This window comes from Agelaius phoeniceus, chromosome 1 (genome assembly GCF_051311805.1).
Source record: "Agelaius phoeniceus isolate bAgePho1 chromosome 1, bAgePho1.hap1, whole genome shotgun sequence".
Taxonomy (NCBI): domain Eukaryota; kingdom Metazoa; phylum Chordata; class Aves; order Passeriformes; family Icteridae; genus Agelaius; species Agelaius phoeniceus.
In genome coordinates, this window is record NC_135265.1 from 78697218 (window position 1) to 78719449 (window position 22232).

At 35.9% G+C, this 22232-nt stretch overlaps 1 long non-coding RNA gene across 1 annotated transcript in view; it reads right to left on the minus strand.

The window, feature by feature from the left end:
- Positions 1–22232, minus strand: part of LOC143694625 (uncharacterized) — an 88094-nt gene that overhangs the window by 22066 nt on the left and 43796 nt on the right. Inside the window, exons 3-4 of the long non-coding RNA XR_013183199.1 lie at positions 1936–2099; positions 710–826 (exon numbers count right to left, since the gene is read on the minus strand). This is a non-coding gene — a long non-coding RNA (uncharacterized LOC143694625). The remainder of the gene's footprint in view (positions 1–709; positions 827–1935; positions 2100–22232) is intronic.

A 22232-nucleotide genomic window follows, 5' to 3' on the forward strand; every position in this document is an offset into this window, starting at 1 on the left:
AGAGCAGTATCCCTTTGCTAGTGCTGGGAAATATGTACCCTTCAGCATATGGTTACTTCCCAAAAGTCTTTGCTAAAGGAAAAGAAAATTATTTCTGTTTTTCCAGATGAGTTTGATAGTAACTTAATGATTTTAATTGACCTCCGGTGTTTCTTTTCATGTGCCAGCACTGCACCTCATTTGACCTCAGGCTTGCAGAAACTAATTAAATATGAGCACAGAGACAACTTAAAAATTCCAGAACCAATACAGATAACAAAAGACTTCCTCTACTTTTTTTCTCCTATTTTTTGAAGAAAGGAGTTCTATATTCTGAGCAAAAACCACACACTGTCCTAGTTAATAAGATCATCTGGGATCAATTACTGCTAAGCATAATGATTCTTTATTCCAGATGTGAGAATGAGATAGCTGCCTGTCTCTGTAGAAAATGAACACTGCCATTCACCTGAAAGATTTATGCTTGCATCATTTTCGTACACACATATTTGGAGGGGCTACTATCCAGCATGTTTCTGCTGAAGGGGACAAACAATGAGGCAAATGAGCTTGTATAAAGACTAGCACCCTCTTAAAAAAGCTTTTTTAATTTTTTTTTCTCTACGTAATAGACAACTGATTTCAAAGAATTATGCCTGCATGTACATGTTCTCTATTAAACACACATTTCTGCCCAAAGAAGAATGCATTTTCAAAAGCCAGTCTAAACCTGAGTTGCTGGAGGGAATGGTTCTGTATTCTTCCCTGAGCACTCTGTGTTTTCCATCCTCCTCCAGCTCTTCCACTCATGCAGCTATGCAGCCATCCAGACTAAAGATATGATATGCTGGAAACAAACAGAAATACAGCAAACCAATCAGCTTTAGCTCAAGTAGGATTTTGACTGTCACACAAGTATCAGTCCACAATATGCAGGAAAGTTAAGATTTTCAATAGCAGGAAGCTTAAAGTCATTTAAGTCAATCAAGAAATTATGTACTAAGAGGAAAATGAGGTGATTTTCACCACCTGTACAGTGCAGGGTTTACAGACAGGCATTCTGTAGCTTTATCCTGCTGCACTATGTACAGCAGTTTTGCAGGATATTGGGCTTTTACGGAGGTACTTTTTTCATATGTTGCAAACTGGTGATCAGCAAAAGGACATGCTGAAGAAGCCACAAGGTTACAAATGTGTTACAAAACAAAATGTACACAGTTCCATCAGCTTCCATAGGAAGTCTCATCTACTGAGATATTTCTTGCATTTTTCTATGCAATATTATTTCTGAACCAAATAAGCTCATCCCAAGGTACTGCATCATAAAAGACTGCCTGGTATGATGTGAAGAGCACCAACTGCTGTAGTGAATACATACCAACGCCTTCAGGACAATGTGTGTTCAATCTCAAAATATTGAGCCAGAAAATAAAAAGTACTGCAACAGAGAAGTCCCCTAGGAAATATTAAAAAAAAAAACAACAAACAAATCTCAACCAACCAACAACAAAAAAAAGCTGCACAGAGACACAGAAAGTCTATATAACAGCCACTTTCATTGTCTCATCTTCTACTTGCAGCTTCTAGATGCACAAATAATTTTCATGTCTCTGGTCTAGTGTTGTAGGCTTTGCACTTTTCAGAATATACTTGAAAGCATCACTTGCTGTAATCCTCCCTATCAGATAATGGATATTGCCTTACTAGCTGTAAATATTTCTGCATGTTGTGCAATTGAGTGTCCATGCATGATGTCAACACGTAGATATCTAAGGCACTGGAAAGGCCTCAGAGTTGGTCCTGAAAAATTTCTTTGAGATTGAACAGCACAGGCTGCCTTCACAGAATTGTCTCAGGTATAATAGAGATATGTGGGGCTATGTTATCTCTTGGATTGCATCCAATTCCCTTGAGTGAATAAGCTAAAAATAGGCTAACTTTTTCAAAACTACTTACTACAAATGCAGCAGTTTCAGAGTATCAGCATAGAAATGCTGTTGATCCCAAACAGGCTTTTATTATGCACATATTCCATTGCCTGTATGTAGTTCTCTGCTTGGAAGGCTGCAATATCTTCCTTGGAGCCAGCAGGTGGAGAAATACTTCCATTTAAAAAATATCTGTGGAGAAAGGCAAGTTCAGCAGCTATGGAGGGAAAGCGGCTGTACTTTCCAAATCTATTCCTTACTGATCATGAAATCTATCCCAGTCAGTTTCCTAGGTAACCCTATGAAACTGAGAATGCTAGTAGAGACTAGGAGGAAGTAAAAAACCAAATATAATTTTAAGTTAGCCTTCCATAAAATAAGTTAAGAAATGTCAGCTTTGATCAGATTCAGAAATTAAGTTTGGTATTATTTCCCCATGCACACAATGGGTTGTAGATGACACTGCCATTTTCACACAATGGCTTGGAATGATTTTATAAGATACTAGAGTATTGCATCTATTTTTTTTTTTTTTTTTTTTTAAGATTCATACCCTGGCCTCTTCTGGTTTTTACAGTTGAAACACAGTATTTAATTGATCAGTTATCCTGGATATAAGCATGAATACTCATACAAAGGAATATGAACATTATGCTGTCACTTTCATGCTCTTTAATGTAGAATTCTTCTCAGATAACAGTCAGCAGATGATACATCTTAATGCAGGAACAGAACAATAGATAAATAGATAATAGAATATTCTTCTTATCTGTTCTTCTAGGAAAAAAACAAAGTAGATTGTATTGGAATAAAACTGCATTTAAAATGTACACAGAATTCATGTAAAGCAAAACCATTCACCTTCCCCTTTCTCAAAATCAGATTTCTTGCCCTCTATTTTCACATCATCCACTCAGTATCTGTCTGTATTTAAAGCATGGAGACACAGACTGTAAAATGCTCTGGATGAAGAGAGGCTATAAATCAAGAAAAGAACAGAACAGGATGCTATGATTATTTTCAAATTCACATGCATCCACTCTACCTTTTCGCCATATATAAAGCATGCATGGGTCTGAAATGTAGAAAAGGAAATAAGATAGAGATCTGTGTATTTCACCACAGCACTGCTCACAAAACTCAATTGGGTCAACACAGTGGACCAACAGACTGATAAATTTGGTCATTATATTTTAGATGTCAGCTTTCCAGAGATTTTTTAAGGGTACCAGCATTAACTATAACTATAATTTAAGCAGTCACTTTGCTTATTTTATATTGTTTCTTTTCAACCTCAACCCATGTGTTTTTCAAAACTTCTTGGTGACAGGCACAAGTACCAATAAGTAGCAATAGCTGCATCTTCTTCTATGCAGGCTTTCAGCTGGAGACCTACAGTAAAATTAAAGGGAGAAACCTGATTTTACTCAGCTTGGTCTTTATGTACTGATAAGTTTAACTGAATTCACAAACTAAGCATCTAATGTAACCTCTCAGTGATATAATTTTTAAAGGCAGTTCATACAAGATTTTCAGGAAAGTGTTTATTCACAACTAAGAGATGTTGCATGATCAGTGCTCAGTCAAGGTATGTCTTTCAGTACACTAGTACCCAAAATACTTAACAAACATTTACAATGAAGTAGCCTTTGAAAAGTAGGCAACCAGATTTCTAGAGAGTACAGGAGAGCTTTTCAACTGGTGCTGCCTTTCAGCCTCACATAAACTGATTTCCACTTCACACCTGGTTTAAAATCAGAATACTCATTAATATGGGTATTTTCTGCATTTTAGTTGTGAAGATTAAAATGCTCCTAACATGCAGCCTTTCCCTGCTAAGCTCCAGACTAACTAGCATTAATTAGAGGTTAAACTGCCTGTCCATGATTTTTCACGATTTTTAGGGGTTTCTGTCATTCCCCAAGCTTCAGAGACCTGTAACCTCTCCCGTGTGCTCTGTGTCACTCTCTGCAGCAGATGGTGCTGAATGAAGGCTGCATTTTGGACATCTGCAATCCTCAACAACATACGGGACCAACCATTTTGCAATTTAGAAGTCCAGCTGAAACTGCAGCATTGTGTCTAGGCAGGTGAAGTTGCAAATAAACATACTTAGCCTGTGCCCTGGACAGACTTGCCAAGCTGACTGTAATCTAGAAGCCCAAGCCAGCCTGAAACTACAGCAAAATACATGGGCACACTCATGGGCTACGCAGCTTACATTTCTGTCAGTCAGGTCAGGAGGTTTACTCAGATGTGCCCCCATATAGACATGCCTCAGAAGGATCAATTAAAGGGATTTATTGCATAATTGATAGGTCCTTTCTAGGTACAATTTTCTTAGCAATATTAGGTTTTAGGTGGTTGAGACATTTTAGATATTTTTTCTAAATATAGAAAAAGCAAACCTCAGCTGCTCTCTAGTTACCATAGCAACTGTAAGGTATTATGGCACTTATCTGAGAGCATATATATATATAGCATTTTCCATGTATAAAATTAATATTTGAGTCAACTTTTATATATGCTGAGAAATTTTTTTTCCATTTTGCCTGTTTTACAGGTGACCCCTCAGTGGAGATACAGGAGTAGAAACCTGTTAGAATGCTATTAGAATCATAGAATCATTTAGGCTGGAAATGACCTTTAAGATTGAATCCAGCCATTAAACGAGCACTACCAAGCCTACCACTAAACCATGTCCCCAGGTGCCACATCTATGCATCTTTTAAGTATCTCTAGGGAGGGTGATACAACCACTTCCCTGACCTGCTTCTTCCAATGCTTTTCATGAATAAATCTTTCCTAATATCCAGCCTAAACTTCATCTGGTGCAACTTGAGACCGTTTCCTCCCCTTCTGTCACTTGCCACTTGGGAGAAAACACCACCCCGCACATAGCTAGGTAGATGTAGAGAGCAATAAATTAATTTATTAATTAATTGAGCCTCCTTTTCTCCAGGCTAAACAGCCCCATCTCCCTCAGCTGCTTCTCATAAACCTTGTGCTCCAAACTCTTCACCTGAACCCTTCTCTGGACACACTCCAGCACCTCATTCTTTATGGTAGAGAGGAGCCCAGAACTGAACACAGGATTGAAAACATGGCCTCACCAGTGCTGAGTACAAGAGGACAATCCCTCCCCTAATCTTAGGGTGGTAAGTGTAGCTGTAGCAATTTGGGATTCAGGACCAGTTGGTGTAATACAGTTAAAATATATAGCTGCTGAGCTGTTGAATTAGTAACTGGAAAGGAATAAGTTGCATATAGAGTCCAAAAATAGATGGACATGAACAAACCACAAATTAACAGTGAAGTTAAGCACTATATCAAGCCACACAAAAGAAACTTGTTCTGTAAGCCTAATTTGCAGTAACCTGGTTTTTCAGACTCAACTTACCTATGCATTTTTTTGCCCTGCATAAACTTTTTAGTGACATCTCATTTGAACTGCAATGATAGTGTAAGAAAGAGAGCAGAAGCATGCTTCATTTGTATGAAAGCAACCTCAAGTTATGTTTAAGCCAAACTACAAAATTAATTATTGAGACTATTTTTGAGAGTCATACTGTGCCATGATATGCAAAGTAGTGTAGTTTTAATTTATCATAGAATCATGGAATGGTTTGGCAAAGTAGTATAGTTTTAATTTATCATAGAATCATGGAATGTTTTGGTTAGAAAGGACCCTAAAATACATCTAGTTCCAAACCACCTGCCATAGGCACAGATGCCTTCCATTAGACCATGTGGTTCAGAACTCCATCCAACTTGGCCTTGAACACTTCCATGATTGGATAGCCACAACATCTGCAGGCAACATTTTCTGGTGCTTCAAATCATAACAGTGAAGAATTTCTTCCTTATAGACAATATTAATCTACTCTCTTTTGTGTTTAAAACCATTACCTCTTGTCCTATCACTAAATATTCTGCTTTTCTTGATTTTAAAGCTACTAAAATAATTGTCAGGAGAATAAAGAATAAAAAATGGGGAGGGTCTTCTGAACTGTTTTCTCAATTTTCTTTAATGAAACTTCTACTGTGATTAATCCAGTTCTATGTCAAATCAAGCATTTATCAACTCTAAATTTCAATAATGCAACTTAAGAAAATTTAGCATAGAATTATATATCAGTTTTTTATCATCATATTTGTCCTCTTTGGGCATCCACTTCAAAAGAAAAACAAATCACAAAATTTCTCACTGACTGAACTGACATAAAAGCTTAGATGTTTATTTCAACACCTTAAGCTACAATAAGGAACATCACTGTGCTTGAACACGTGGTGCATCTTCAGAAGAAAGGTATCACATGCAGCTCAAAATGACTGCTGAGAAGACTCCCACACTCTGGGATAAGGATTCCCGTACCAGCAGCAACAGGAGCAATTCCAGCTAGCTCTGGGCTAGGCACTCTAGCAGGAGGGTTTCTATTGCTCATAAAATATGCACTGACTGCTTTGAAGTAACCTCAGTGCTAATGGTTCACACACTGTAATTTCAGGAGCCACTTCTTAGAGGTTGTTAAGTGCTTGCTACAGGATACATCAGCATTATGTTGGAGAAAGGTGCAGGCTCCCTTTGCCCATACTTAACTAAATGTGAATCAGCTCTGAACTGAACCAGAAGCTGAACAGGCAGAATGTATTAACTCGAGCTCTCTGCTTTGCTAACACAGTCACTCTACAATGAGCTTATGGTATGGGCAGAGTGACCACAAATCTGCCTGCACCAGATATATTCCTTGCAGGAAGGAATAAGCACCTCAGGGGGCCAAGTACCCTTTAGTAATTTGGGCTTTAACCTCTAAGGCTCCTAAAAGGCTATAATTAGGATAAGCAAATGTGTCATGGGCTTACATTCAAAGTTTATGTCTAAAACTAGAGCTATACTCAACTACTCTTATCCCCTTAAAGAACCTGCTCCACTTTACTTCCAGCACTGGAACAGGCTCCCCAGGGAAGTGGTCACAGCGCTAGCCTGAAAGAGTTCCAAAAGTATTTGGACAACACTCTCAGGGTGTCCTGTGCAGGGCCAGAGTCGGTCTTGATGATCCTGATGTGATCCTTCCAACACGGCAATTTCTGTGATTTTGTGATATTTTCTATTTCCATGGCAATTTAGTTCCAATTAAGAGAAAGACAATGCTCTAAATACAGTGTTGGAGGCAGAACTTACACCTACGTATTATTAATAATGTAGTATTATCTTACTGTCAACAAAACATTATTTTATTAGTCAACATTTTCATTCTTCCAGGAAAGTCTATTCACCTATATACTATCAGTAGAGAAAGTCCTGACATAAAATAGCCATTTTTAAATGTATGAAATACAGAATACTCAACACTAATCTTAGATAATTAAATATAAGAAATGCAATAATGAAAATATCTGGTGGTATGTAGAAATTTCATAATATAGGTTACTCTACTTATATTATTTAGAAGTTTCAAATGTGATTTTAAAATCAGGATCAGATACTAAAACTGCCAAAACTGAAGCCAAGTTTGCAAGTACCAGTACTGATGCATTATCTTAGAACTTCTTAATTATAACAAAAATAAAATTAAAATTTTAGGGTTCATCATGGAAATACATTTTTTTTTCCTTAAGTATCCATGCCATGTCCCTCATATCTTCCCCTCCAAGTTGTGTCTTCCTTCTTGATTTTTTTCCCCTGCTTTTACAACATCTGTGAGGTTAGTTTTGGCTGGTTTTGGTCCTTTGCACTGCACCTGATTTCCTCCCAAACCATTTTCTTGTAGTCACTAAATCTCACAATTTTCTGGTTTTTTTGGTTTTTTTTCAGTTGCATTTCATTTAATCATATCTCCTTTCCAGAGTGTTTGCAAGACTTTCTTTTCTGTTTTGCAAGATTTCATTTCCCTACCTGAAAGGAAATTTCATTCTTCAGCAAAGATTTCTGTCTTTGTGATTTAAAATATGATTTCTTATTAGTTAGTTCCTGAAGGTCACCAGGCAGTTTTTGAAATGAGTCTCAAAGAGTTCCTTTCTTAGGATATCTTTGTATCAAATATAGCATTCAGCCCTGCAATAGAGGTGTTTTCTGACCAAAAGGTGTGTTTTTTGCAGGAAGATGACTGAGCCAAGGGAGTTCTCTATTGGATTTGGGGCAAAACCTCTCCTTTACAGCCTTAGCTAGAATTGCATCTCTCCACTAGCTTCTGTATTTTGTCCCAAATTCCTCCAATTTCAGTGGGCATGATGAAAGATGTTTTCTGTGCACCTTGTCTCACAGGATAGATTTCAGTACATTCTCATTTTTGAGCTGTTGCCAAAGCAGTTATGCAAATACTTAATGGTAAGATTGAATTATTAAAGTACATCAGTCATACGATATGTGTTTTTCACTATATCTTTGTAGGTACCGGTGGCACAAATATTTTATATTAATATATTATATGTTTATCAGCTAATACAAAAATACATTACATAATATTTGCTATTATGTATAATTATGGTACAAAAGTATTTAAAAAGTCAGGTGTTTGCTGCAGTCATTCTATCTTCCAGATTTTATGGAAATCTGTGCATGCTTACCACATTGTTGAGCTCTAGGTATGATGATCCTCAGTAATAATACACATGCATGTATGCATACAATTTTATAAAATGAGAAAGTCCATGAGGAGATGCAGTTTCTGGTAGATAGTCTCTAATGTCTACTAAAAGCAGCCAGACATGCATTAGCACAGATAAAATATGCTAATAGTAGTAGACATAGTTAACTCTGATATTAAAAGAAATCAAATAAATTGCACAGAACACTGAAGTGGGTACATTTCACAATGGAAAAAATCCTTGAGGACTTTCAAAACAACGGAATGATATTTAAAAGATGGTGAAATGCCAAAAAATTTATCATCTTTCTTGACAAGATATGCATACATGTCTCAAAGAACAGAACTACTGCTGTGACTAATTTCACTCTTGTTGGAAAACAAGCACAACTTTGCATTACAGTTTCCAAGTGAAATTTTGAATATCAAGCTGAGCTTGACTAAATTAGTGCCTGCATTGAAACAGCATCGTCTTACCTACTGTGTTAGAATGTTGGTTTTGGTGCATAGCAAGAAGCTGCCAAATTATTTAGAGCACAAAATTGGAAGTTTGTTGAAATATGGAACAAGATAGGTACCCAGAACCATAGCCATCACAATTTCAGGAGTATTATTAAACTTAACTAAACTCTGTCATGATCATCCACCTCTCTGTTGAAAGAGTAACATCAAGAAAAACTAATAAAATCAAAAAAGAACAAACGTTCATTTTGGTTTGAACTAAATGGCTCAGAAGTCAATCACTTTTTAATGAGGGAGAAAAGGACAGGCAGAAAAAGAGTGATGAATTTCAATTAACCTGTTCTAATTCTGTCAAAATAACTAAGATCTGTAATGATAATTAATTTATCTTCAAATGTATTTGTGTTCATAAGCTGTATCTGTGTTTTTTCTACAATTGCACATGATCTTGTTTGTGTATTTTTTAAATTATTAATTTTTTTTGGTCTGGTTTTTAAACTAAGTGAGTTAAATTCAGCTATACATTGAATGACAGACTTTAATTATATTTAGGTTTAAAACCATGAAAATGATAAAACAATCTTTCTTGTATTCCAATTTTTCTTAAATCTGCTGTGACAACTTTCATAATTTCAAGATGACGTCTCAAAAAGATACGATCACACAAACAAAATACAAACTAGACTTTTGTAAACCTATACAGTTTTAGAGAAATTACTAAAAGAGTGGAATAAGAAATATTGCTTATAAGCTAAGAGCCTTTTCAGGAGAAATGACTGAAGACTAGCTTCTCCCTCTGAAAAATACACTAAAGATGATTTCTGTTCAGCAAATAGGCTGTGGTATGCCATGAGGCCTGAACTCAGAAGTGGCTTTTAGAATTTTTTAAAAAGCCAGGGTACTCATTAATTTGGAAATAAACTTGCTCAACAATTGTTGAAGATGGCCAGACATTTCTTCTGCAGGTGTCTGTACAATGTAACCAACATTACACTGGGAAATCTGATGAGTGGAAACTAAAGGCATGACCTGATGACCTCAGGAAAGGGTCTTTTAGTGGTGAGCAAAATTAATGTCCTTCTGGTTTAGATCAAGTTCAAATTCAGGTCTTGTGATGAGCCTAGAACAGAAAAATTGCTAAATACATTAAACTAGGTTTTACAATGTTCATTCCCTGTCCTTTGCAAGTGAGTTAAATATTGAGTGAGTCTCCGAAATGGAGAAGGTTTTTATACCACGTACTGTACTTGAGATTCTTTCATGTTTTGAGAGCAAGTTCTCCTCAGATGTGGTGCAAAGTCAGAGCCCTACCACCAAGCTGCCTTCAGAGCTAGGGATGCTCAGAGACTGAGGAGCACTGTGCCATACTGAGAGGAGGAACTGTGTCATCAGGGTCTTCCACAATATAAAAAAAATGCGAGGGTTCAACACACAGATCCAGTGGAGAAGAATGTGCAGGAAAGGCTTTTATTTATCTTCTAGAGCTGCAAAAGAGTCATTGAAGTGATGAAGAGCCAATGGAGTGCATTGACTTTTTTTTCTAAGAAATAATTCAGATAAAAAAATTTGTTTCTTCAGCAGAACTAGACTCTGCAAAGGAAAATTTAATCTAGCAAGAAAGAATAAACAGCTTATGCTCTTCAATGTTAAGAAAATTCTTTGAAGAGGAGAAATATTTTAAAATGTAAGAAGAAACTGGCACTCTATAAGAGACACTTTAGTAAGATGCAGTATACAAATGATCTCAAACCCCAAAATCTGGCCTATCAAGTCTGAAAAACTACTTCAAAGTATATCAAAAAGGTGAAAAGCATATTGATGAAATTGTATTTCCTGCTAACAAGGATATATTGATTGCTTTTCAAGTTAACCTCCTGAATTCATTGTTTCATGCAGATCATATATTTCCTAGAGATGTAAATTGGGGCATAAATTTATTATTATGCTCTATAGAGCAGATGTTCTTTTTAAGATCTCCATCACAAACATCTCCAGGCCTCACCAGGGAAATGGACAGTGTCAGGACCTGCATCTCCAAAGCTGCCTTGAACATGACACTGAGGGAAAATCTTTGACATTTTCCCACAGGAGCCCTGAATGATATAGAAGAACAAAGCCATGCTTTCTGAAATGAAAAATGCCAATAATTCACCCTCAAAGAAAAAGTTCAGCCTGATCTCAAGCCACTCTAAAGTATCATGATGAAGTATACTCTTGACTGTAGCTAGATGTTACTATGAGGACAGCTGTGACAGAGCCTAAAAGTAAAGTACTGTCTCAAAAATATTTTCTGAAACTCCTGTTACAATATTTCAAAAGTACAACTTCATACAGAGCAGCAAACATCCTCCAAAACCTGCTGGCATGCAGCTGGGCACTGGTCATGCAGAGAACTGCCAATGCCTATGCCAGTTCTAACTGGCAGGGAATTTTCACCGCAGGGCAATCCACAGATTCATGCACAACCTGCTCTGACACCTCCCCAGAACAGCAGAGTCTGGCCTTCTGGGCTACAAGTGTGGTGCAAACATGCAGTATCGACAGCTAAGACCATACAGGTGGCCAAGTGTGAAGGGATGTTTTGTACAACTGTGTCTAAGATAAGGAAGACTTTCAGTCAGTTTTATAGTCCCCCACTTGAAGTTCCTGGAGTAAAAAACAGCTATTGCATAGCTAAACAGGTGGGAAAACCAATTAAAATATGGAAAGACCTAGTGCAGGCCATGCTCAGAAACATATTTTCCTTTCTCTTCTGTAGTATTTCACTATATGTAATAGATAATAATTATATTTATCATTACAATTATAAGTTTTAACACAACTTTACAGCTGGCTTCTTGTCTTCTTGTTTTAATTTTATCCATTAACAAGCCTTATTCTACCATTCTAAAACAAGTTAAAAACTGTGACAAAAAGTGCTAATGACACTGGGACTACAATGAAGGGGAATGATAGCTACTCCCTTCAAGGAGCTGCTTGATCCTGAGACTACAGTCCTCTGAACCTTCTATTCAGAAAGTGCCCATTCTTAATTTGGCAGAAGCTTAATAGCTTTTAAACTGCTTAGTAATTTGCAATACTTCTGCATCAGAAGATCTAGATGGGAAAAGGAATACCTCTTTTTCTTCCTTGAAGAGAGAGAATGAGTCTTCAAGAAATTCCTTCTTGCTGTATATTAGAAAAGTTACAAAAAACTAAAACATAGGTCTTGCATTTAACCTTTTTACTTTCCTTTACCTTTCCCCAGCATCTTGGCCCCTAGTAAAAATGAGTATTTCTTAAAAACTCTAAACTTCCTCAGCATGACTTTTAGTTTTTGAGAATGTTTATCTTGGAATGGAAATCAAGTAAAATGTTTAAGTAACATAAAAAATAATTATTAGAAAAGTTACTAATACAGGCAAAATAAAGCTTTTAAAAATATTTCAAAATATCAAGCCCAGAGACTAAGAAAGATTCTAAATAAAATCAATAATAAAGAATAGAATTCTAGGCAAAAATCAGAGTACAACCCAAAATGAACATCTAAACATTGCCACTGACATTGACTAAAAATGTGAACTTATGTTGTCTGATTTTTTTTTTTGCAATCTCCTGCATATCTTTTGAAAGCCACTAAATGAATATTCATGAGTTACCAAAAAAAAAAAAAGTATGCTCATCATCTTCATATACTTTCTGCTCAGTTTTGCCTGATGAGTTCTCTGACATCTTGTTCTTTGCCACCATAGAAAGTCCAAAGCCTCTATGACAGTCTGGCTTTCAATTTTCCACTTTTCATATCTTAGCCTTGATATGCACAGATCCCTTGCAGTTTTAAGAAATAAGCTCCACAGTAAACCAAAAATACTTTTAAAATGTGTTGCTTAGCATACACTTTTTGAAAGGAATACATTTGATTATTTGATTGATTATATTATTTGATTTATCAGATTTTTGAAAACTGAGTCTGCATCTCCAGGATACATATGCCCTCTTTCATTCTAGAGATAACTATAACAAATGAACCCCAGAGTACATATGTGATTTAAAAAAAAGAAAAGAATATATTGTTAAATTTAGTCTTCAGTAGAATCTGGAACAACTTTCACATAAAATAGATATCTCAGGATCTATATTTAAGTTAGAAAGAGTAACTGGTGGGCATTCCAGCAATTTACAAAAATGGACTCAAGATTTCAACTAAGCATGTTTAATACTCAGGTTGAATTGACAGCCCTAGGAAAAACTACTTTTTTTGGCACAGAATGGGATAATAGCAAAAGCTGCATGCAGTACTCACATGGGCATGAGAGGGACCACTGTCATACTGAAATCATACTCACATTTTACCTCTCATCCAAACCTCACCATAACATTAAGCCCACAGCAGAAAGTCTGGCTGCTGTGATGTGGACAGGATGGGGAGGCATAAATTCCAGAAGGAAAATCTATTTGATGAGATTAGCAATTGAGGATTTAATCTGAGCTTTAGCCCTGAAGTCAGAGGGAGTCCATAAACAGACTTGTGCAAGATATAATCTTTCCTTAGAATGTCTCCTTAGATTATAGGAATGTTTTCACTGAAGAAAAATAAGGAAAACTTCTAGGACTTAGCATCAAAACATTTAGTTTGAAGTTTAAAGAAAGTGATTATCAAATGTCATTAGACTTCTCCTTCTACTGAAGAGACTGAGGAAGCTTCTGACTTTATCCTTAGAAATTATGAAATCATTTCTAAAACAATTAATTTTTATTAGCATAGTTTGAGTCGAGTATTGATTCAATAACCTCATGTCCACTGCCTAATTGCCATAAATCCTGCAGATTTATGCATTAAAGGTGTGTCTCTTCTGCCTCATTAAAATTGTTTTAGTTTATTTTGTGTTCAATGCTGAACACAGATAGCTGAAGAGGCAAATGATTACTACTTAAAAAAATCCTCATTGTGTTTCACTTTAAGTTACCTTTTAAAATTGTTTGCTTGAATGAAAATAAATTATATAGGTCATAACTTGTGAAAGTTATGAAGAAGGAAAATTAGAGGAGTGTTGGATTCATCTTTGATCTGGCATATAACCTTCTAAGGTTTAAGTAAGCTGTAATAGAAATTGTTTCAGCACATCTTGGGATAATTTTAAAACTGGCATAAATCCAGGAGTCTCATATCAGAACACTAAATTTTACTACTAAGAAATGAAAGCTTAAATCCTTTCAAGGCTCAGGCATCTACTGCACAAACAAAAAGCTGACTGATTTCTAAAATCAGTCTGTGATTTACAAAAAACTTTGAAATTTTATTTAGTTAATTATCCTGGTACTGTTTTAACCATCATAGATAAAAATAGCATCTGGGTTTCTGAAATGGAAGAATTCTGTTTCATCTATGAATTCTTGCATTCTTGTTAATTGCCAAATTTGTACCAAATTCAGTTCAGACTGAAAGGTAATTATTTTCATTAAAACATGTCATTTATTTTTCTCTATGTAATAAGTACATCAAAGGGATCAAGCATGTATCCTTAAAAAAGAATGGATTTTTTCCTGATATTTCCCTCAATCTGTTCTGCATTAAGAGTAAATACATAAACATATTAAATAGTCTTATGTACTTGGAAATAATGTGGAAAAATATCCAGAGTGCATCACATGCTAGATATTCAGGTTCAGAGGGAAATGAAGTATAAATATGAAACAGGGCTGGAGACGATGTTTTCTTGTCACGTCTGCTAAATGTCAGCAGAAAACAAAGAGGATCTGCTCCTAAAATCCCTTAGTAACACATAGAAGTCCTTATACTGATCTTACTGGGTGGAAGCCCACTGAAGCTAGGCTCAAACTATTTGACAAAAGATGGCAAACTGTTATAAAAAGGCAATCCTTGCTCTTTGTGATGCATGTTAGAAAGCCAACAAAGAATTAAAATCCAATATTGCAGGTTCTTTATGTAGGAACTTGGACTCTGTTTTATTACTACATCTTGAATTGAAATTATAAAAAGCTTCGATCAAATAGAAAATAAAAGCTAGAAATCAAAGGCAGGGGGTTGTTGATGCCCTTTCTTCCAAGAACGAGATATTAACTTGAAGCTGGAAAAAAATTATAATTCTATTGCATAGCATTTTATTTCAGTACAACTTTTAAAAAACAATCAAACTTGATTCCCAAAAGTCTTGAAATATTCTCAGAAAGTGATGATGAGAGGTCAGTTTTCTAATTCAATATTTATAAAGAAATAACTACATTATTTTACTTCTCTATCAGAGAGAAACCTCATTGTTATAAAATACTCTGTAAATAGCTACTAGGGAATATTCCTTTGATAAAGAGAAACCCAGGTCCTGAAAGAATAATGTTAAAAAAGCTGTATTTAGAAAGCATCTGCATATTGAATGTCACAGTAACAATGATAGGAACTCTAAGTCAGACAAATTCCTATCAATATTTCATTAGGCAATGCTGGCAAGGGATTAAGGCTAAAATCTTCAAATGTGTGCAGGAGAATTAGATGCTCATATTCTGGTACAATCAGCTGTACATTAAACTCATAATTCTCCTGCTGTTCTTCACATGGATGATCTGCAGCTTCATTGTAGGAACAGGAATTGACTCATCTCACAGATCTCACTCCATGATCCATATTTGTTCTCCATAACAAAGTATTAATTGAAACTCTATTTAAACAGGATGTGAGCTAGAACATGATAAAATTAACATGAATATAGAAAAGTATGTATTTTCTGCTTCACCTCCAACTGGGGTGTCAATTCAAAAATCAGACTCTACATATTTTTATTGCAGTTTCCAGAAAATGTAAGATTAATTTTAATGTTTGTGTAAATGAAGTGACCCTAACATAATAAACAAAAACCAACCAACCAACCAAATAAAAACCAAGCAAAAATGCCCTCAACTAAACTAAAACACCAAGAATACTCTTAGTGCAGTAATTAAATTTTTGTGAATTATCCTGGAAGATTAAATTAAATTAAAAAATAAATGGAAAAAAAAATCATTAAGTACAATGCAAGCCAATTATGAAGTTATCAACTTGATAACTTGTTTCCTAATGTCCAGTAGAGCATGACATTTTTAATTAGGGTTTCTGTCTCAGGTGCTTGTAGGACAGGCCTTCTTTCACAAATACTTGTTCTCCCTCTGGGCTTTTGACAGCATCTCTGAATACTTCCTGCCAAAGCATTTTTGATGTTGGAAGGGTGCAGGGAATGTTGGAAGTGGGGAGGGGAAGGGGGAAAAGGGATGTTTGTTCGGAGTAAATTTTAGAATACTAAAACTCCAAGATTTGTCAAGGGATATGCCAGAGAGGCACCAAGCAGAATTTCCTCATGGCCCCAGCCAAGTGAAACAGTGTTAGGCTTTAAGCATTCAACACAAATCTGGACTGTGAATGGCCATGGTACTGCCCCAAACCCTGCAATAGCTCAGAAGTACTTTTTTCATCAGAAAAAAAGTTATCTATGTACACCCACTCAAGTAAAAATACCTGTGTAAAGGTACAGTTGTATACATCTCTTAGCCAAAATGTGCATTCAAATGAGCCATGTGCTGACTGTGAGGTGAACAGTCTGGATATGAAAGTGATGAAGTTTCCTGAAGCCTTTCTCAGTAATGTGACAAAGAGGATGATTATGATTGCATGGAGCAGACCTGTGTTGGATGCAGGGCTGATTGGGTCTAAGTGGCCAGGTGTTAGCCACAGGGGGCTGCAGGGCTGAGCCCTGTGGTGACTGACTGGACACAGTTCCAGCAGCCCTGTTGCAGGGGTATTCATTAACTATAGGATTTATTCTAAAAGAATTCAAGAAAATTGTAGGCCTTTAGGACACCTATCTCCATATATCTCCCTTGCAGCTCTGCAGCACAATGAACATTTTTAATTGTAAAACAAAGGTGCAGGTGTAGTGTTCCTTACCATTCGGTCTTGTTTTGGGAGGTTCTGAATCTCCATGAGATTAGTTGTCATGTGAAACACGTTAAATTTGGTTTAAATAAACCCTGGCTGATTCCTTAACAGCCCGCGTTTGACATTCCAAATGCAAGTGCATGTAGTCAGATAACCAATAAAAATGTTTCCAAACACAATGTACAAGTCAAGAGCTGTGCTTATCCCCACTCTTATCTTTACTGCTTAGCAGACAGGAGGCCTAGTAATAGATATTTAAAAGAGAAGATGCCAAAAAAAAAATTAAAATCAAAAAGGATAATAAAACTGTAGATGGACAGTGTTCTTTTTAATGTCTTAAGCTTATTTTCTTCTGATTCAAATTTAATTTAAATAAACAGAAGTCTTGTATTTGAGGAGTGAAAATGAAAATGTTTTGGAGACAAAGGAAAATAAGATTTTCCAAGAGAAAGGAAAACAAATATTAAAGCTTCTCATAGTGTTCATTTAGAAGTTCATATGATCTTTAAAATACATACACATTTAAAAAAAAATTACTGCTTGTGAATTTACACCTATCAAATGACATAATCCCTATGTAGTATAAACTGTCAATATTTCAATGAAAAATTCATAAGTAAAATAATTTTGCTAGAACTTGTCTTGCAAAATGAATTTGCTTCAAGAAGAAAGATCTTACACGGTTTTCTTCACCATCCTAATAGATGCCTTCTATTGAAATCCAAGATCAAAACAAATAAAGATGCAGAAAATGCAAAGAACTCAAGTTATAAATATATGTAATTAAATGTACTACTAAGAGTGGTTGCACTGAAGTTACTGAATGGCAAAGAAAGAAAGAAACTCTACTTTCAGCTAAGTGTATGTAAACTGAATAAAAGAGTATGGAGGAAAGAGACTTATGTCTTTATTTCCACCTGCAACATCAAAAAAATTATACTTGCTCTACTCCTCTATTTTCCAGTGTTCTCTTACACACAAGAGAATAAGATAAAAATACAACAGGTCAATATAACTGATCTATAAATAAGATGTTTAATATTAGTTTCATTTCTTAGAGGCACAACATAGAATAAATACCTATATGTCCTAGCACATTTTAACAAACATTCCACACTAAAAAAACATAGAATATTTTAAAAGTAATTGCACTGCCCTGTGTTGCAGAAGCATGAAAAACTGAATGAATTAAAGTCTTTGTAGTGGATCTGTCTAGATCTTTTTATAACTAGTCCTCTCTAAAAGCACAAGAAGAGGAAAGATTTTCAATTCTAAAAGGCAAGTTTTCCTGGAAAATAAATTAGGATAGTTACTTTCTTAAGTAGAAAACTTGATAAATAAGAACGGTAAAAGACAAATGGAAAATGACCATTGAGTCACAACCAACCAGCCAGTCTACCTAAACTCTGTTTTCTCTTTATTTTTTGCATTGTAAAATCATAATTGTGAATCAAAATAACATTATCTGCTGCTTCACTCAAGTTCATGTAAGTTGCAGGTTTGAACAGAGTGCTGTTGATATGCAGGCTAGGGTAGGATGAAAATTGCATTCTGTCACATTCAAAATTTTTAATTATACTTACTTAGCAAAGTTAGACACAAAACCCCAAAAGCTACTAAACTTGACAAATCATGACTAAAATCGAATAAGGGCTGACGTTACATGACAAACAAATCTCAGAAATAAAAAAGGAGCATGCAGCTCTGGGCAAAATAGTCGGACAGCTGATGTCCATTGAACCTTCAGCATGACTGTCTGGTTTCAATGTCAACACAAATTTCTTTCTAGAGTACATCATCCGACACTCCAAAATAATTTGAAGCAGAGATGGAATGTGGGACTGCTTACCCGCTTGATGGTGCCTAATGGGTAATATGGGGAAAAAGCCCCCTCTTCTCATTTGAATGTCTAATGATGGATGTTTGGGGTTAGATTTCATTATCTTGCTGAGAGCCATGCATGCAATACTTCACTACTAAAAAAAAAGTTTATGCGATTGAGCTCTCTACTCAACAAAATATTCTTCCATTTCCCATTACAGAGACTGCATGACATATTAAGCTAATTTCAGCTTCATCTGATTCCTTCAGTGTTTCATAACTAACTAATATTCTCTGTCATTCCCTACTTTTATAATGCCATTAAATCGGATAATACCATAGGGAAGAATGTAGAAGATTATGTATATTTTGCTTGCATTTATTTTCCAAGATTGAGTGCAGGAGTTGCTGTTCTTATGAATTTTATATTTTTTCTTGGTATCAAGTTATTCATTGCTAATGCAGAAATTCAGTCTTCACAGAATTTGTATTGAGTTGGATGAATGCAGTCTATTAATTCAACAATTTGTGATTCTGGCAGTGTTCTCCTTCAAGTCTGGCCAAATACCATAAAAGAGTTTTCACTAAAACTAATAGTGCATTCAATTAGTTCTAAGCAACAGTTATGCAATAAATAATTGAAGCATAATGACCCTTCTGGCCTACAGTACCAGCAACATGAAATGAAATTCTGGTCAACAGATACTTGCCTGAACTTCTTTTTGCAATTCCTAAAAAAGTAAAAATAATACTGATGTTCAGCCTAGACTGTCCAGTCAATATCTGGGTGACAGATTTTTTCAAGCAAGACTTTCTGATTAGGTACTTTTTTCAAGCAAGTTCTTTGCAAAAATGTTTATTCTCACAGTTATTTATTTTCACTTTTACTGATTCCCAAACATTTCACAACTAAATAAATACATCAATTGAATAACTTTTGTAGTGGACTGTTTTATCAATCTGTGTAATTCTTGGTAATTCTTGGACAAATAATGATCAATATAAACAATCAAAATTCCTTGCACTCCTGTGTTACTGTGCTAATGGACTGCAGATTCTGTAACTTGTGTCACGGAGCCACACCTGTAGGGCATCAGTTGAACTTGATGCTTTCACCACTGCCACCTCTTTACATGTACCCCAGGCACAGTCCTCAAACTATTTCCTTCTGGCATATACATGACTTCTATTAAACCTTTAGTACAAGGATACAATTCTATTAAACCTGTAAGGGTGGGACTAATTTGCCCTGCCCTTACAGCTGTGCATTTCCCTGGCTTTCCTGAAATTACACTTTCACATAATTTTATTTTGCTTTGAGTATTTCTACAGTGTTTTACCAACCTCTCACTGCGAGTGGGGGTGTTTTTGTTTTGTTTTAGTTTGGCTTTTATCTCTGCATTAAGTCCTCAGAATTCTTGGTATTAGAAATAAAAGGCTGGAACACGTCAAGGCTGGAACACATATGGCCTCTTTATGCTTGGTAAACAAAACTCCTGTGGAAACACAAGAAATATAAGGAATTGTTTATCAGGAATGGCCTTTTGTAATAAAGAGTTGGTGGAAGAAAGTGTCTAGGTGTAAGTTGACATAGGTACCATTTGGTCTAAAAAAGACTTGTAAAAAGGAATTCAAATCATCAGTCTAAAACCTGACATTTTAAGTGTATCCCAAATGTGCCACTATTAGGTAGTCAATATAACATGCTCTCATTCTTGGTTTTCCTATTCTTCTGTAATAATAAAGCAAATAAAGCCAGGGAGACTGACTTCACATCTTAATGTTTATTCTAACTCACAGCACACTTACCTGGCAACTAAAATCCTGTGTTTCACATTCTTGTTCCAAATGATTTCTTTAATGAAATGCATCAGTGTCATCAGGTGTGAGCAAAACCATAAGAGCCCAGAGTATTGTATAGCATGCACTTAATGGGTTTTTTTCACCTGCACTGACCACTCATATTTCAGTAGGAAGGACTGATGTTCTTCCCAACCTTGAAGTCTCCACTCCAACTTTCCACTTTGTCAGCTATGAGACTAGGTTGCTAAATGCCTTAGTCAGTCAGACCTTGAAAACCTACAAGTATGAAGGCTACACAGTCTGCATGTGCAGCCTCTTCCACTGTGTGACTCTTCTCAAGTGAGAATGCCCTATATCCAGCCCAAACTTCCTTCACCAATGTTTCCTGTAAATCTATCCATCACTCCACTTGTCAACCTAGGAGCATACAGAGACAAACCATTTTCTTTCAGACTGAATGCAATCTGTCTGCCATCAATCTGAAGTCAGCCTTCTCTACAGGAGGGCTCCTCTTGGATTTTCATTTCAGCACACAAGATTACCTTAATTACTAGAAATCTGAATTTTCTGTTTGAGAACTAACTCTGTAATTGCCAGTGAATCACACAACTTTGATGAAAAGGAGAATAAGAGGACAGTACAAGATGCTGGCTGTCTTTGGCTGCATCTAAATGGTATGACTCTAAGTCTGAATGCCTAGGTCAGCAAAATTATACTGAAGTAGTTTTAAATGAGTTTTACATTTCTGCAGCTCCTCAGCACTGTTAGTAAGTCTATTGCAAAACTAAGCCCCATATGAAGAAAAATATCAGAAATCATACTAAACATTTACATTTCTTTAAAAAAAATCAATTCTTTTTTAATGAGGCAAGACTAAAGATAGAATAAATAATGAATTGCAGAGTCATTCAGCCTGGAGAAGCCTCAGAAGTTCTCTAATCCAGCTAAAGCTCTGAGGTCAGACCAGGTTGCTCAGGGCTTTATAAAGTCTGGTCTTAAAAACCTCCAGTACAGACATTCTGCATCATCTCTGGGAAGCCTGTTCCAACACTTGTTTGTCTTCTTGTCATGCCCACTCCTCCCAGCCCTTAAACTGGATCTTCTGTCTCTTTCAATTTATGTCTATTATCCCATGTGGTCCTGTCACACACACATCTAAAGAGCCTGTCTGCATCTTCTCATAACCCTCCATAAGGACTGGAAGGCTTCTATTACATTGCCTTTGCAGCACACCTCCCCTTTTACTCTCTAGGCAAAGTAATCTCAGCTCCCTGAGCCTTTTCTGGTGGGTCATGTGTTCTAAAGAGTAAGTCACAATTAGTTTCAGCAGTAGGACGTAAATCTGAACAAGAAATATGCAAAAATTCAGGTCCTCTTGTTCTAGTCTATTTTAATACCTTTTTTTCCACATTACTCTTCAGTTTTTTTCTGTAGCTCTCTAAATGTTCCTGCAGGCCACCACTAATTATCCATTTCCCTTTAATAGTGATGGATAAATTTTCAGAGAATTTCCTAACTTGTTAAAGGCTTCCAATTCAATAACCACCTTGCTCATTGAAAGAATTGCAATTACATTTTACAGAGCTTCCAGCTTTAGTACTGGCTTTCGAGAACTTCAGTTTTCAGATACTTACCCTGAAAACAGAGAGGTGTAGTTCCAAGATGGAGTTTTCATAATTTATGTTTACCTGCTCTTGTAAGTAAAGGTTTTCAAAGTAGTTTTCTAATAAGTCTAAAAAGGCATTGGGC